Genomic DNA, 14,800 nt, shown 5'->3' on the forward strand with positions numbered 1-14,800 from the left:
GGTTACGGTGAGAGGGCGGGTTAGTGGAGCTGAGCTCGTGAAAAGATCAGCCATGGTCTTATTGGCTGGTGGAGCGGGCTCGAAGGGGCCGAATGGCCTCCCCCTGCTCCGAGTCCTTATGTTCGTCTCAATCTTGGAGGGACTGATCTTTCTCCATCTCACTCTGATGGTTAGCAGTTACTGGGCAGGTCAAAACTTAACCCTAATCCTAACCCTAATACTGACCCTAGCATTAACCTTAACCCTATACCTAACCTTAACCCTAACCCTAACCCTAATAACTGACCCTAGCATTGACCTTAACCCTATACCTAACCTTAACCCTCACCCTGACCCTGACGCTGACTCTGACCCTGACTTTAATCCTGACCCTGATGCTGACCCTGACCCTGACCCTAACCCTAATCTTGACCCTGACCTTAATCCTGACCCTGACCCTAACCCTAATCCTGACCCTGACGCTGAGCCTGACCCTGACCCTAATCCTGACCCTGACGCTGACCCTGATCCTGACCCTGACCCTGACCCTAAGCCTGACCCTAATCCTGACCCTGATCCTAATCCTGACCGTACCCTGACCCTGACCCTGACCTGACCCTTCTTGTTGAACTCCAACTCAGCTCAGTGCCAGATGGAATTCATTGCTTTCAGTTCAGCTTTTTACTCACAGGGAAGGAGGGGCTGGAGGGGGTTACAGAGATAGTGAGGGGGTGTAGGGGCTGGAGGGGGGTACAGAGATAGGGAGGGGGTGTAGGGGCTGGAGAGGGTTACAGAGATAGGGAGGAGGTGTAGGGGCTGGAGGGGGTTACAGAGATAGGGAGGAGGTGTAGGGGCTGGAGGGGGTTACAGAGATAGGGAGGGGGTGTAGGGGCTGGAGGGGGTTACAGAGATAGGGTGGGGGTGTAGGGGCTGGAGGGGGTTACAGAGATAGGGAGGGGGTGTAGGGGCTGGAGGGGGTTACAGAGATAGGGAGGAGGTGTAGGGGCTAGAGGGTATTACAGAGATAGAGAGGGGGTGTAGGGGCTGGAGGGGGTTACAGAGATAGGGAGGGGGTGTAGGGGCTGGAGGGGGTTACAGAGATAGGGAGGGGGTGTAGGGGCTGGAGGGGGTTACAGAGATAGGGAGGAGGTGTAGGGGCTAGAGGGTATTACAGAGATAGAGAGGGGGTGTAGGGGCTGGAGGGGGTTACAGAAATAGGGAGGGGGTGTAGGGGCTGGAGGGTGTTACAGAGATAGGGAGGGGGTTTTGGGGCTGGAGGGTGTAACAGAGATAGGGAGGGGGTATAGGGGCTAGAGGGTATTACAGAGATAGGGAGGGGGTGTAGGGGCTGGAGGGGCTTACAGAGATAGGGAGGGGGTGTAGTGGCTAGAGGGTATTACAGAGATAGGGAGGGTGTGTAGGGGCTGGAGGGTGTAACAGAGATAGGGAGGGGGTATAGGGGCTAGAGGGTATTACAGAGATAGGGAGGGGGTGTAGGGGCTGGAGGGGGTTTACAGAGATAGGGAGGGGGTGTAGGGACTAGAGGGTATTACAGAGATAGGGAGGGGGTGTAGGGGCTGGAGGGTGTTACAGAGATAGGGAGGGGATGTAGGGGCTGGAGGAGGTTACAGAGATAGGGATGGAGTGCAGGGGTTGGAGAGGGTTACAGAGGTAGGGAGGGGCTGTAGGGGGTTACAGAGATAGGGAGGGGGTGTAGGGGCTGGAGGGGGTTACAGAGATAGGGAGGGGGTGTAGGGGCTGGAGGGGGTTACAGAGATAGGGAGGGGGTGTAGGGGCTGGAGGGGGTTACAGAGATAGGGAGGGGGTGTAGGGGCTGGAGAGGGTTACAGAATGGGAGAGTGGGGGATGGAAGAGTGCGGAATGGGAGAGTGGGGAGTGGGAGGATGGGGATTGGGAGTGTGGGCAATGGGAGAGTGGGGGATGGGAGAGTGGGCGGATGGGAGAGAGGGGTTTGGGAGTGTGGGGGATGGGAGTGTGTGTGGGTGGGGGAGTGGGATGATCGGACGGACCAGATTGCGATTTCCGGCACTGTGATGTCTGTAGGGGAGCTTGTTGTTAAACCTCGCTCACGCCCAGGAGCACGCATTGACACACAGCTGACAGAACGCCCAGGAATCAGCCTCAAAGCCCCGTACACAACCGCACCTCCCCAGGCCAAGCCCCACCTTTAGAGAGTCCATCTGTCGGCTCTGAGCTGTTGTTAAAAGGTGCGGTCTCACTTACCGGGAGATGGTTCCTACATAACGGGCACTGTGGTGTATCTCGAGTCCTCTGTTACTAGGCTAGAAGATGGGGACTTCCATCGCTCTGGGCCCATGACTGTACTCAGCAGAATGACAGGAACTTCTCACTACTTTCAGAAAAGGCAATTTTCTGCTGTCGTAAGGGTGAATTATCGACAGTTTACGCCCAGGGGATCTCTAAATGTCACCGATCTGGCTCAGAATGCCTCTCACGTGTCATATCAAACTCTCGTCCCACGCTCCTGTCTTCAACCGTCTCAGAACAGAATCCTGCCGCTGCCCTGTGCCATCAGAAGTCTGCACTCACTGGCTTTCTCTCTCTCACACTTCTTTCTCTCTGGTCGTTCTCTCTTTCTCCCTCTATCGCTCTGTCTCCCCTCACTCTCCCTCCATATCTCCTCCCATTTCTCTTTCTCGCTCTCTCTCTCTCTGTCTCTCTCTCTCTCTCTCCCCTCTTATGCTTTGCTTCTCTCACATCTGTCCCCACACTCTCTTGCTCTCCCTTCCTCTTTCAGTCTACCTCTCTCTGTCCCTTCTCCTCTCTCTCACTCCCTTTCTGGGTGTCGCTTTCTCTTCCCTCCCCCTCTCTCTGACTGAAGTTTCTCGCACTCGGTCTGTTTATGTCTCTTTCTCTCCCTCCCCCTCCCTCTCTCAGGGGTAGGAGTGGGGTTTGAGGTTGGGGGTTGGGATTGTTGGGGTTTGGGGGCCATCTCTCTGACCACCCCCACCCCCCCCCTCCCAAAGCATTCGATTGGCTGTGAGGTGCTCTGGCAAGGCCTGGCATTACTGTATAAGCGCTATGTGAATGGAAAGGTTCCTCCTTCTCAGCAGCTGGCTGAACTCAGTCTGAGTCACCAGTGGGTGCCGTCTGACTCACGCCAACCTCAAGCTGGTTACAAGGGACAACAGAGAGACCCACACCCACCCCACACAAACAAACACACACACACATGCTCACTCAGACACATTTACGCACACACTCACATATACACACACATTTACACACTTACACGCTCTCTCTCACACACAAACCGACACACACACTCACTCAATCACATTTACACACGCACTCTCACTGTGATGATGTGATTATCAGCTTTAAATGGCTGTTTGTTGTTGACACTGTGGGTATAATTCTCCCAGGGGGGGGTGGGGACAGAACATGAGTGGGGGGTGGGGAGCGGGGAGTGGGGAATGGTGGGGTTGGGAACAGGGAGTGGGGATTGGGAAGCAATGAGCATGTTCAGTGTCTCTGTGTGTGTATTATTGAGTATATGTGGGTGGGTGTCAGTGTGTGTTTGTTATTGAGTGTGTATGTGGGTGGGTGTCAGTGTGTGTGTGTTATTGAGTGTATGTGGGTATGTGTCAGAGTGTGTGTGTGTCAGTGAGTGTGTAATTGAGTGTTGTTGGGTGTGTGTCAGTAAGTGTGTGTCAGTGTGTGTGGTATTGAGTGTATGTGTGTGTGTGTCAGTGTGTGTGTGTTATTGAGTGTATGTGGGTGTGTGTCAGTGTGTGTTATTGAGTGTTGGTGGGTGGGTGTCAGTGTGTGTGTGTTATTGAGTGTATTGTGGGTGGGTGTCTGTGTGTGTGTGTCAGTGTGTGTGTTATTGAGTGTATGTGGGTGTGTATCTGTGTGTGTGTGTCAGTGTGTGTGTGTTATTGAGTGTTAGTGGGTGTGTGTCAGTGTGTGTGTGTTATTGAGTGTATGTGGGTGGGTGTCTGTGTGTGTGTGTCAGTGTGTGTGTTATTGAGTGTATGTGGGTGTGTATCTGTGTGTGTGTGTCAGTGTGTGTGTGTTATTGAGTGTTGGTGGGTGTGTGTCAGTGTGTGTGTTATTGAGTGTTGGTGGGTGGGTGTCAGTGTGTGTATCAGTGTGTGTGTGTTTTTGAGTGTTGGGTGGGTGTCAGTGTGTGTTATTGAGTGTTGGTGGGTGGGTGTCAGTGTGTGTGTGTTATTGAGTGTATGTGGGTGTGTGTCAGTGTGCGTGTATATCAGTGTGTGTGTGTTATTGAGTGTTGGTCGGTGGGTGTCAGTGTGTGTGTGTGTTATTGAGTGTATGTGGGTGGGTGTCAGTGTGTGTATCTGTGTGTGTGTGTGTTTCTGAGTGTTGGTGGGTGGGTGTCAGTGTGTGTTATTGAGTGTTGGTGAGTGGGTGTCAGTGTGTGTGTGTGTTATTGAGTGTATGTGGGTGTGTGTCAGTGTGCGTGTATATCAGTGTGTGTGTGTTATTGAGTGTTGGTGGGTGGGTGTCAGTGTGTGTGTTATTGAGTGTATGTGGGTGGGTGTCAGTGTGTGTGTATCAGTGTGTGTGTGTGTTTTTGAGTGTTGGTGGGTGGGTGTCAGTGTGTGTGTATCAGTGTGTGTGTGTTTTTGAGTGTTGGTGGGTGGGTGTCAGTGTGTGTGTATCAGTGTGTGTGTGTTATTGAGTGTTGGTGAGTGGGTGTCAGTGTGTGTGTGTGTTATTGAGTGTTGGTGGGTGGGTGTCAGTGTTTGTGTATCAGTGTGTGTGTGTGTTTTTGAGTGTTGGTGGGTGGGTGTCAGTGTGTGTTATTGAGTGTTGGTGAGTGGGTGTCAGTGTGTGTGTGTTATTGAGTGTATGTGGGTGTGTGTCAGTGTGCGTGTATATCAGTGTGTGTGTTATTGAGTGTTGGTCGGTGGGTGTCTGTGTGTGTGTGTTATTGAGTGTATGTGGGTGTGTGTCAGTGTGCGTGTATATCAGTGTGTGTGTTATTGAGTGTTGGTCGGTGGGTGTCTGTGTGTGTGTGTTATTGAGTGTATGTGGGTGGGTGTCAGTGTGTGTATCAGTGTGTGTGTGTGTTATTGAGTGTATGTGGGTGTGTGTCAGTGTGCGTGTATATCAGTGTGTGTGTTATTGAGTGTTGGTCGGTGGGTGTCAGTGTGTGTGTGTTATTGAGTGTATGTGGGTGTGTGTCAGTGTGCGTGTATATCAGTGTGTGTGTTATTGAGTGTTGGTCGGTGGGTGTCAGTGTGTGTGTGTTTTTGAGTGTTGGTGGGTGGGTGTCAGTGTGTGTGTGTGTTATTGAGTGTATGTGGGTGTGTGTCAGTGTGTGTGTATATCAGTGTGTGTGTTATTGAGTGTTGGTGGGTGGGTGTCAGTGTGTGTGTGTTATTGAGTGTATGTGGGTGGGTGTCAGTGTGCGTGTATATCAGTGTGTGTGTTATTGAGTGTTGGTGGGTGGGTGTCAGTGTGTGTTATTGAGTGTTGGTGAGTGGGTGTCAGTGTGTGTGTGTTATTGAGTGTATGTGGGTGGGTGTCAGTGTGCGTGTATATCAGTGTGTGTGTTATTGAGTGTTGGTGGGTGGGTGTCAGTGTGTGTTATTGAGTGTTGGTGAGTGGGTGTCAGTGTGTGTGTGTTATTGAGTGTATGTGGGTGGGTGTCAGTGTGTGTGTATATCAGTGTGTGTGTTATTGAGTGTTGGTGGGTGGGTGTCAGTGTGTGTTATTGAGTGTTGGTGAGTGGGTGTCAGTGTGTGTGTGTTATTGAGTGTATGTGGGTGTGTGTCAGTGTGCGTGTATATCAGTGTGTGTGTGTTATTGAGTGTTGGCCGGTGGGTGTCAGTGTGTGTGTGTTTTTGAGTGTATGTGGGTGTGTGTCAGTGTGCGTGTATATCAGTGTGTGTGTGTTATTGAGTGTTGGCCGGTGGGTGTCAGTGTGTGTGTGTTTTTGAGTGTTGGTGAGTGGGTGTCAGTGTGTGTATCAGTGTGTTTGTGTTATTGATTGCATGTGGGTGTGTGTCAGTGTGTGTGTTATTGAGTGTATGTGGGTGTGTGTATCAGTGTGTGTGCGTTATTGATTGTATGTGGGTGTGTATCAGTGTGTGTGTGTTATTGAGTATATGTGGCTGTATGTCAGTGTGTGTTATTGAGTGTTGGTGGGTGGGTGTCAGTATGTTTGTGTATCAGTGTGTGTGTTATTCAGTTTATGTGGGTGTGTGTCAGTGTGTGTGTGTGTCAGTGTGTGTGTGTTATTGCGTGTTGGTGGGTGGGTGTCAGTGTGTGTGTGAATCAGTGTATGTGTGTTATTGAGTGTACGTGGGTGTGTGTCAGTGTGTGTGTGTGTCAGTGTGTGTGTGTTATTGAGTGTACGTGGGTATGTGTCAGTGTGTGTGTGTTATTGATTGCATGTGGGTGTGTGTCATGTGCATGTGTGTCAGTGTGTGTGTGTTATTGAGTGTATGTGGATCTGTGTCAGTGTGTGTGTGTGTCAGTGTGTGTGTGTATCAGTGTGTGTGTGTGTGTTATTGAGTGTATATGGGTTGTGTCAGTGTGTCTGTGTCAGTGTGTGTGTTATTGAGTGTATGTGGGTGGGTGTCAGTGTGTGTGTGTTATTGAGTGTTGGTGGGTGGGTGTCAGTGTGTGTGTCAGTGTGTGTTATAGAGTGTATATGGGTGTGTATGAGTGTGTGTGTTTCAGTGTGTGTGTGTGTTATTGAGTGTTGGTGGGTGTGTGTCAGTGTGCGTGTGTCAGTGTGTGTGTGTTTATTGAGTGTGTGCAAGTGTGTGTTATTGAATGTTGGTGAGTGTGTGTGTGTTATTGAGTGTGTGTGGGGTGTGTCGGTGTGTGTGTATTATTGAGTGTATATGGGTATGTGTCAGTCTGTGTGTGTGTGTTTGTGTTAGTGTGTGTGTGGGTGTGTGTGTGAGAGTGTGTGTGGGGGGCATGTGAGTGTGTGTGTGTCTGAGTGTGTGTGTGTGTATGTGTGTGTGTGTGTGTGTGTGTGTGAGAGAGAGAGAGAGGGTGTGTGCCATCCTTATCTGGTCTGGCCCCAAGTGACTCCAGACCCGCAGCAATGTGTTTGACTCTTAACTGCCCTCTGGGGTAATTAGGGATGGACAATAGATACAGATTGACCCCCATATCTGGTGAATGAATTCCAAAGAAGCTGCAGGTGGGTTAAACAGTGCCGAGTGAGGGCCAGCTCAGACTGATGCCTGGTGCGATCCTGAACAGAACCTTACATTGAACATTGTTCAGCAGAAATGAGCCACACACAGGGAGGAACTACCTCACTCCCCATGCCCGTAGGTAAGCTCAGAATGCTGAGGGATCTCTGCGGTCAGGAAGCATAGCGCTCTTGCCTGTGACTGTAACTGTATTTCCCAACTGAATTCGCAGAAATACCAGAGAGCTTCCTCATTGGAACGGACCCAGACTCGGTTCCCAGCACAGAGGAGTATGACATTGCACTTTCTGCTTTGAACTGGGTTAATACAGGTCCCTGGCCTCCTGCCCCTCGGCTTTTCTAGAGAGAGGCCAGCACAGCCTATTAGCGCGGAAGAAGCCATTTGGACCATCTCCTCAGTGCCAGCCTTTATGGACACATTATGGAACACAAAACCCCTGCAAATCCGTGCTGCTTCAGACATTCCTGTTGAACCTTCTCCCTTTCGGTCCCTGCCCGAGAAACAAATTCCCTCCGGCTCCTTTTCCCAGCTCTCCTCGACCCATGTCCCTCCGGTGACTGACCCTCTCCCACGCCAACCCCGTGGATACAGAGTTTCCTCATCGGCTCCACCAGCCTCCCCACCCTTCTGGGTGGGGGTTCTGAACGTTCTGGTTCAGAACGTTCCCTGCTCCGAGGGGACTCCAATCCCAGACTCTCCCTCCGTGGATGCTGGCATCCGATGTCATGAAACAATTCCCGTCAACATCCTCCACGCCCTTCCCATGGGGCTTTGATATCTTTCCTGGACATCAGTGCCAGGAATTAGATATAAGAATCCGTCTGGGATCCAACTGGGAAGGACTCACATCAATCTGAAAGGTCAATGAGACGCAGCAAGGCCTCCTCTTTCCCCAGGAGCCTCAGGCTATCCCGCCTGTCCACACGGACCCTCACCAACTGCTACAGATGCCCCATTGAGAGGGTACTGTCCGGGTGTGACACGGCCTGGTACGGAACCTGCTCTGCCCAGGGACGGGGAGAAACGACAGAAGGTGGTGGGCACAGCCCAGACCATCACGGGAACCAACCTCCCATCCTCGGACTCCATCGGGAAGGGAGCCAACGTCCTCACAGAGCCCCCCCCCCCCCCCCCCCCCCCCCCACCCCGGTTATAATCCCCTCCAACCCCCTCCGTCAGGCAGAAGGTACGGGAGCTTGAACGCACGCACCGACAGGTTCAGGAACAGCTGGTTCCCGGCCGTTATGAGACTGAGGAATGGACTCTCTAGCCTCAGATAACGCTGACCTTGCTAATGCTGCTCTCCCCTAGTGTCCAATGTAACCCGAACGCCTCCGTCCATGTCTCTCCGATCTGCACATCCTTACTTTACCACGATCTGCCTGGACTGCTGGTAAACAAAGCTTTTCACTGTATTCCAGCACACGTGACAATCAATCAATCGGTAAATCAATCAGTCAATCTATCTATCAATCAATCAATCCATGAAAAAGAAAGTCTTTCCTTATCTCCATTCTAAAAAGTCTAAAGCTGTATCCTCGGGTCCTAGTTTCTCTGACCAATCTTCCCAACATCCACTCTGTCCAGGCCGTACGGTATTCTGTATGGGCCAAGTGCTGACAAGTGAGACTGGATTAATTGAGGAGATCTGGTCAGCATGGACAAGTTGGACCTAAGGGTCTATTTCCATACTCTGTGACTCTTAGAAAAAGCTGGAGAAACTCAGCAGGTCTCTCTGAAGAGAGAAACAGAACTCATGTCCATTCTGACGAAGGCGAGACACCGTCCTGTTGCCCACTCAAGCACGGACACTCGCCCCCCCCTCACAACGGCTATGTCCTCCCTACATGACACCCCTGCACCCGTTCTGAAACACTGACATCTCTCTCTGTCTCTCCTTCCTCGTTCTGATGAAGATTCATCGACCTGAGACATCAACTCTGTGTGTGGTGCAAGCTCTCTCTCTCTCTCTCTCCCTCTCTCTCTCTCTCCCCTGGTTATATTAGAAAAGTTTCCTGGAGGATTTTGTGCCAACTGAACGGGTCAAAACAGGCCTTAGTAAGACACTGCACATCCGACAGTGCTGCACTCCCCTCTACTGTCCTCTGAGGGGATGGGCCACCATTTATCGCCCCCTGTCCCTAGTTGCCCCCCTTGAGAAGGTGGGGGTGAGCTGCCTTCTTGACCCGCTGCAGTCCATGTGCTGTAGGGTAGACCCACAATGTCCCTGAGGGAGGGAATTCCAGGATTCTGACCCAGGAAGGAACGGCCGATATATTTCCAAGTCGGGATGGTGAGGGGTTCGGAAGGAACTTGCAGGGGGGTGGTGTTCCCATGTACCTGCTGTCCTTCCAGTCACAGAGTCCCACCCAGTCCATGCTGACCATCATCCCCAAACTAAACTAGTCCCCCCACCCTGCCTGCTCCTGGCCCATCTCCCTCCAACCCTTTCCTGTCCATGTCCTTATCCAAATTCCTTTTAAATGTTGTAACTGTCCCCCGCACCACCCCCCCCACACTTCCTCAGGAAGGTAATTCCACACACTGACCACCCTGTGGGGAAAACAGTTGCCCCTCGTGTCTTTTTTAAATCTCTCTCCTCTCCCCTTAAACATGTGCCCCCCTGGTCTTCAAACCCCACCCTGGGGAAAAGACACCTTTCTGTCCCCCTCATGATTTTATAACCCTCTATAAGGTCACCCCACAACCCCCTACGCTCCGGGGAAAACAGTCCCAGCCTATCCAGCCTTTCTTTATAACTCCAACCCTCCCATTCCCGGCAACATCCTGGGAAATCTCTCCGGAACCCTCTCCAGTTTAATAATATCCTTCCTATAACAGGGAGACCAGAACTGGACACAGTATTCCAGAAGGGGCCTCACCAATGTCCTGTACAACCACAACATGACATTCCCAACTCCTACACTCAAAGAGCTGAGCAATGAAGGGGAGTATGTGAAACCCCTTCGTAACCCCCCTGTCTGTGTGTGACGTTAGCCTCAAAATGATTTGCTGGTGGGTTTGGAAGGTGCTGCCTGAGGATCTTTGGTGAGTTTCTGCAGTGCATCTTGTAGCTGGTACACACTGCTGTTACTGAGGGTCGGTGGGGGGAGGGAGGAGATGGTACACACTGCTGTTACTGAGCGTCCGTGGGGGGAGGGAGGGGATGGTACACACTGCTGTTACTGAGTGTCGGTGGGGGGAGGGAGGGGATGGTACACACTGCTGTTACTGAGCATCGGTGGGGGAGGGAGTGGATGGTACACACTGCTGTTACTGAGCATCGGAGGGGGGAGAGAGGGGATGGTACACACTGCTGTTACTGAGCGTCGGTGGGGGGAGAGATGGGATGGTACACACTGCTGTTACTGAGCGTCGGTGGGGGGAGGGAGGGGATATTTGTGGGTGTGGGGGGCTGCTTTGTCCCTGGATGGTGTCGAGCTTCTCGAGTGTTGTTGGAGCTGCCCCCATCCAGGGGCAAGTGGGGAGTATTCCCTCACCCTCCTGCCTTGGGCCTTGTCGATGGTGGGACAGGCTTTGGGGGGGAGTCAGGAGGGGGAGTTACTCGCTGCAGGATTCCCAGCCTCTGACCTGCTGTTGTGTTTATGTGGTGAGTCCAGTCGAGTGTTAATACAGGGTGATGGTATGGCGGTTAAATATCAGGGAGTGCTGGTTAGATTCTCCCTTCTCAGAGAGATGGTCATTACCTGGTACTTGTGTGGCACGGGCATTAATTGTGGCAGATCCACCCAAGCCTGGCTGTTGCCCAGGTCTTGCTGTTTGTGAGAGACCACTGAAATACTCCCAGGTTCTTTATCCCGAGTGGACCTGAAAAGGCAAGTCCTGGATGCCAATTTGTGGGCAGCAAGCTCCCTCAGGTGAGGTAGAGTGACCAACTGATCCCTCATGAGCTGTGCTGTTTGGATTTGGGATCTTCCCCGCTCGGGGTAGCCCAGTGGAAACCCCCCTCCCCCCGCCACGTGGCCTTTCCCCCTTGCCAAAACGCAAGCTGCACCCCTAATCGCCAATGAGGGCTTCCCGGGGGAGCTAGAAACCCCTCCACTGATCCACAGCAACAGCACCAGAGGATCAGCGCGAAACAGCAGCAACTCTGCATCTAGCCAGCCCCTCTGGGGAAGCTGACTCCTTCCGAGAAACATCCTCCTCTCCCCCACCTCACACACCCTCCCCCTTCAGGTGATATTGGTCCCAAACCACTTGCTAACTCTGTACCTTGGTCAACGACACATGACATCCAGACTGTCCTCCTCCAATTGTAGAGCAACCTCACTTGGTCACGTCTCCCAGTGGCCAATCAGAAACAGGCTCCCTTTCAGCTGATAGGGAGATCCCAAGATTTCCTGTCAAACTTGCTCACCACTCCCAACAATGTTGGGAAGTAACATGCCCGGACCCTCTCCAGTTAGTTCAGAGTCCGACGTCTGACTCAAAAGTTCAGAGAATTGAGTTCAAATCTCACCAGGAAACCTGACCTCAGAGTTAAACACTGATGAAGCGATTGTCCTAATAGATTATTTCTGCACTTCCCTCATTGTCAGAACTTCCTTCCTCAGATAAGGATATCAAAACTGCACACTCAGTACTCCAGGGATGGTCTCACCAAGGTCCTGTACAATTACAGCAGTGTCTGGCTCTCGTACTCCCAATCCTCCCAATATCGGAAGGCCTTAAAACCGTAAGAAACTCGCCAAAGATCCTCAGACAACTCCATCCAAACCCCCGGCCGCTTCCATCGAGAAGGACAAGGGGCAGCAGGTACATGGGAACACCACCCCCCCCGCAAGTTCCCCTCTGAGCCCCTCACCGTCCCGACTTGGAAATATATCGGCTGTTCCTTCCTAGGTCAGAATCCTGGAACTCCCTCCCTCAGGAACATTGTGGGTCTACCCCACAGCACATGGACTGCAGAAGGCAGCTCACCCCCCACCTTCTCAAGGGAGGGTCAACTAGGGATAGGGTGATAAGTGTGGGCCCAGTCAGAGAGGCCCACAAGTGAATATAAAGAAACAGGAACAGGAGTAAGCCATTCGGCCCATCAAGCTTGGTCCAACATTCCTCCCCTTTCCCATAACTCTCGATTCCCCGATTGATTTCGAATCGATCTCAGCCTTCAGTATACACAAGGACTCTGCCTCTCCCACAGCTCTCTGTGACTGAGACTTCCAAAGACGCACAACTCTCTGAGAGAAGAAATTCCTCCCCATCTCAGTCTGAAATCGGGGCCCCTTTATTCTGAGATGGTGCCCTCTGCTCCTGGACTGTCCCATGAGGGGAAACTCCCTCTAGGCATTTAGAGACAGCCGGGCCTGCAGATGCTGGAGGTCAGAGTTGGTAGACGTGACGATGGGAAATCACAGCGGCTGAGGAGCAGGCAAGGCCGAAACGCTTCACCAAGACTTGGGGGAGGGGAGCTTCTCAGCACTTACCCCTGCCAAACCCCGAAAGGTTTCAAAGAGATGCCCTCTCACCCTTCCAATGGGTAGGGTGCCAACCTGTTTAGCTCTCAGTTCATACGGGATCAATGTGGATTTCAGCAGTTTCCTCATTTCCCCTCTCCCTCACATTACCCCAATCCCAAGCCTCCAACTCAGCACCACCCTCCTGACCTGTCCATCTATCCGTTCCAATCCCGCCCGACCTATCACCTTCCACCTCCCACCTCCATCTACCTAGCGCACTCTCAGTTCCCTTCCCCCCAGTCCAACCCCCCCCCTCCCTCCCATTTATTTCTCAGCCCACACCCTGATGAAGGGTTTATGCCCAAAACGTCGATTCTCCTGCTCCTCGGACGCTGCCTTGACCTGCTGTGCTTTTCCAGCACCACACTCCCGACTCTAGCTCCTGAGACAATCCCTCCATCCTGAGGATTATCCGGGTGAAACTTTTCCAAACTGCCTCCATTCTTTCTTTGAATCAGGGAACCACGTCTGCTCACGACACGACAATGATGGTGAACGTGTACATAGACATGGACAACATGGAAATAGACCCTTCGGCCCAATTCGTCCATGCTGACCCAGATATCCCAACCTAACCTACTTCCATTTGCCATCACCCGGCCCATATCCCTCCAAACCCTTCCTATTCATATCCCCATCCAGATGCCTTTTAAATGTTGTCATTGTACCAGCCTCTGGCAGCTCATTCCATACACGTACCACCCTCTGTGTGAAAAAGTTGCCCCTTAGGTCCCTTTTATATCTTTCCCCTCTCGCCCTAAACCTATGCCCCTCTAGTTTTGGACTCCCCTACCCCAGGGAAAAGACCTTGTCTATTTACCCTATCCGTGCCCCTCATGATTTTATAAACCTCTATAAGGTCACCCCTCAGCCTTCGACGCTCCAGGGAAAACAGCCCCAGCCTGTTCAGCCTCTCCCTGTAGCTCAAACCCTCCAACCCTGGCAACATCCTTGTAAATCCTTTCTGAACCCTTTCAAGTTTCACAACATCCTTCCTGTAGCAGGGAGACCGGAATAGACCACGGTATTCCAACAGCGGCCTGACCAATGTCCTGTACAGCCGCAACATGACCTCCCAACTCCTGTACTCAATGCACTGACCAATAAAGTTAAATATCCCACAACTCCAGGTTCTCGCCCAACAGACCTATTGGAAGCACTAACTTTCAGAGCGCTGCTCCTTGGTGAGATAGTTAGATCTCCGAAAGCTTTAGTGCTTTCAAATAAACCTGTCGGATTCTAACCTGGTGTGGTGCGATTTTTTAACTTTGTCCACCCTAGTCCAACATTGGCACCTTCTGTTTATGACTGACCAATGAAGGAAAGCATAACAGAACACATTCTTCGCTATCCTGTCTACCTGCGACTCTCTACCTCCGAGGAACTAGGAACCTGCAGCATTCTTTCTTCTGTCAGAGAGCACTCAGCACTCATCGAAAACCAACGTGATGGGATAGACCAAGCGTGGAAAGAGTTAAAAACAGGCTTACCTCGAGATTGCTGCCTTAAAGCATCCCAGTGGTAAACATCTCTGGCAGCTTAGTTCTTGGGGATTCCGCCTTATTTAAAGAGATCAGTGTGTCCCTTGAGTCGCTGTGCTGCTTGAATCCCCAAACTTGCCCTCTTAAAGAACTAACGCGCTGGAGCAAGACAGGAATTTTCTTCTGTGTGTGTGTGTGTATGTGCGTCTGTGTGATTTCTTTTTGTTGTTTGAAATCCGGGGTTTATTTGGTGGCTTTGCCTTTCAGGTGAAATCCCAGGCTGAACCAGGAAGCGACGCGTTAGCATCATTTACAACCAAAGTGATAGAATTCCCCGCATTCCATTTGCAACTTTCTCTTTCCTTGTTGGTCACTGGGTGGGGGGAGCGGTGCTGGGGTGTGGAGACAGAAATTACCCCCTTGCTCCTACTTCCGACACTCCCCTACTCTCTGTCTCTCTCTCTCTGTCTCTGTCTCTCTGTCTCTGTCTCTCTCTCTCATGTATCTATAAAACTTTGGAATGCGTCCAGAAGTCTAATCTTCAGGAATGAGCTGGGGATCGGAGGGGAGTCACTCGTCCAGGAATGTGCTGTGAAACAGATAATGAAACTCTGAAATGTTGCCATACTGTTGTGTCCCCAGAACCATGTAAGTGCTGCAGTATCATTGC

At 51.7% G+C, this 14,800-nt stretch overlaps 1 protein-coding gene across 2 annotated transcripts in view; it reads right to left on the reverse strand.

Annotated features, from left to right (window-relative positions):
* LOC122552138 (hepatic and glial cell adhesion molecule-like) overlaps positions 1-14,279 on the reverse strand; it is a 79,261-nt gene extending 64,982 nt beyond the window's left edge. The window contains exon 1 of one of the 2 annotated variants that reach the window (XM_087981024.1): positions 14,140-14,279. The gene's annotated coding sequence lies outside the window, so the exon portion shown is untranslated. Of the gene's footprint in view, positions 1-2,223; positions 2,744-14,139 lie in introns of those variants that run through there. The other variant, XM_087981022.1, reaches the window with a different exon arrangement.
* Between the last annotated feature and the right edge of the window lie 521 nt (positions 14,280-14,800).

The sequence above is a fragment of the Chiloscyllium plagiosum genome, unplaced genomic scaffold, assembly GCF_037043375.1.
Source record: "Chiloscyllium plagiosum isolate Xiang-an unplaced genomic scaffold, Cpla_swu_hap1 HiC_scaffold_38, whole genome shotgun sequence".
NCBI classification, from domain to species: domain Eukaryota; kingdom Metazoa; phylum Chordata; class Chondrichthyes; order Orectolobiformes; family Hemiscylliidae; genus Chiloscyllium; species Chiloscyllium plagiosum.